This window comes from Orycteropus afer, unplaced genomic scaffold (genome assembly GCF_000298275.1).
Source record: "Orycteropus afer afer isolate SDZICR_OR568_19922 unplaced genomic scaffold, OryAfe1.0 scaffold00131, whole genome shotgun sequence".
Taxonomy (NCBI): Eukaryota; Metazoa; Chordata; class Mammalia; order Tubulidentata; family Orycteropodidae; genus Orycteropus; species Orycteropus afer.
This window is the reverse complement of record NW_006921718.1, coordinates 1,602,864-1,605,510: the sequence shown is the minus strand read 5'-3', so window position 1 is coordinate 1,605,510 and position 2,647 is coordinate 1,602,864. Positions and strand designations below refer to the sequence as shown.

General features: G+C 35.1%; 1 non-coding gene across 1 annotated transcript; it reads right to left on the bottom strand.

Moving 5' to 3' along the window:
• Positions 1-349: 349 nt before the first annotated feature.
• Positions 350-453, bottom strand: LOC122150385. The gene has a single exon (XR_006163636.1). It is a non-coding gene; the product is annotated as a U6 spliceosomal RNA (small nuclear RNA).
• Positions 454-2,647: the final 2,194 nt, after the last annotated feature.

The following is a 2,647-nucleotide window of genomic DNA, read 5'->3' as shown; positions in this document are numbered from 1 at the left end:
TATCTCTCTTTCTCTTGACTGGTGTATTTAACCCATTCACATTCAGTGTAATTTCTGGTATGTACAAGTTTACTGCTGTCATTCTTTTGAGGTTTTACTTGATATTGATAGTTTCTTTGTTCTCAATCTTTTCTGTGATGAGTTAACTTTCTTACAGGTTTTCTTTTCCTTTCCTTCATTGTTATTGATTTTGTGTTTATTAAGTCCTTGTGATTTTCTTCTTTCTTATTTTGGTTAGAAGGCTTATTAATTTTATTTGTGGTTAGCCCTTATTAAATTTTTATCTTCCTCGATTTGGAACAGTCTCTTCTATATTGATATCTTCCTAACTTCCTCTCCATTTGGAAGCAAAAACATCAAATGCTTCACAAGTTTGTAGGTCATCCTAGCACAAGGGCCATGCTAATCTTTGTATCATTCCAATTTTAATATATGTGCTGCCAAACCAAGCACTGCTTGTATCTTCTCTTGATGCTTCCTGTGTCATTCAAAATTTTGCCCATAGAATTTTCAATATTGCAACTTGAAGCTTGAATTTTTTCTTCAGTTCCTTTGGCTTGAAAAATACTGAGCATATTCTTCCCTTTTGTTTTTCTAATCCCATGTCCTTGCACATTTCTTTATAATACTTTACTTTTTCTTCTTGACCTACTCTTTGAAATCTTGTTTATCACTTTAATCTCATTTCTTCAATTCAATTTAGCTGTTCTACTTTCAAGAGCAAGTTGCAGAGTCTTGTCAAACATCATTAAAGTTTTTTCTTTCTTGTATTTTTAATGATTTTTTTGCACTTTTCATGTATGATGTTCTTGATGTCATCACAAGTTGTCTGGTCTTTGGCAATTTGTATTCAATGTGTCAAATCTATTCTTGAGATCATCTCTAAATTCAGGTGGGATATACTCAAGGTTGGACTTTGTCTCTCCTGGACTTGTTTTCATTTTCTTCAGTGTCCGCTTGAACTTGAATATGAGCAGCTAATGGTATGTTCTGCAGTCTGGTGTTGCTTTCACTGATGATTTTGAGCTTCTCCACTGTTTTTCCATAAATGTAGATAATTTAATTCCTGTGTGTTCCATCTGGTGAGGTCTAATTGATTAACTGTTGTTTAGCTTGTTTAAAAAAGGCATTTGCAATGAATAAGTTGTTGGTCTTGCAAAATTCCATCATGCTATCTTCAGAGACATTTCTATCACCAAGACCACATTTTTCAACTACTGATTCTTCCTATTTGTTTTCAACTTTCATATTCCAATCATCAGTAGTTATCAATGCATCTTGGTGTATTTGATTAATTTTAAAGTGCAGAAGTTGGTAAAATCCTCAATTTCTTCATCTTTGGCATTAGTAATTGGTACTTAAATATGAATAATAGTTCTGGAACTTGATCTTCCTCACATGTGTATAGATATTATTCTATCACTTCAGGACAGATCTTGAAATATTCTTTTTAACAATGAATGTAATGCTGTTCCTCTTCAATTTACCATTCCTGACATTGTGAACCATGATTGTCTGATTCAAAATGGCTAATACCAGTCCATTTCAGATTACTAATGCCTAGGATATATATCTTCAAGTGCTCCATTTCACTTTTGACAAACTTCCTATTTTTCTAGATTCATATATCTTACAGTACACTTCTGATTATTAGCAAAAGTTTGCGATTTTTTTTTTTTTTTCCCTCATTTTGAGTTGTGCCACATTAGCAAATGAAAGTCCTGGAAGGTTTATGCCCTCCAAGTTATTAAGGTTGACTCTACTTTGATCAGGCAGCTCTTCCCCAGTCATGTTTTGAATCCTTTCCAACCTGAGTAGCTCATTCTCAGGCACTATATCAGACAATGTTTCACTGCTATTCATAAGGTTTTCACTGGTGAATTTTTTTAGAATTAGGTCATGAGATCCTTCTTCCTAGTCTGTCTTAGTCTGTAAGCTCTGCTAAAATCTGCCCAGCATAGGTGAATCAGCTGGTATTTGAAATAGCTATAGCACAACTTCTAGCAGCATAATAATACACAAACCATCACAGTATGGCAAACTGACTGAGTGGTGATTTTTCTTTTTAGCTGAGTAAAAAACCTTGTAGTCATTATCTCTGTGTTGTGTTTAACTAGGACTATTTTGTTGTTGTTGTTGTTGTTGTTAGATTCTCTTGGGAGCTCCTGTAATGCCTCTAACACTACCTTTTCCCAGAATCTGTTCACTGAGGCTTCAGTGAGGTTTTTAATTCTGGTAATCAGAAGGAGCTCTGGTGGTGCAGTGTATAAAGCATTTGACTGCTAACCAGCAGTTTGGTAGTTTAAATCCACCAGCCACTCTATGGAAGAAAGATGAGGCAATCTACTTCCATAAAGATTTACAGACTTGGAAATCCAGTGGGGGTCACCATGAGTTGGAATCAACTCAGTGGCAGTGGGTTAATTAAGAAATACTCATTTACAGCCAGAATCAAACTGATTTTCCCTAAGTGCAGCCAACAACATAGTACACTGCCGGCAGGAAATAATCATTGCTGTGATATCTTTTAGGCTTCCAAAAATGAAAGACTGCTGTAAAACTGCTGTTCCAAGCAAAAAAAAAACCCATCAACTTTTACACCTGAACTATTTCACAGGGTACATGTTCCATCAGAGCCTTCATTAGG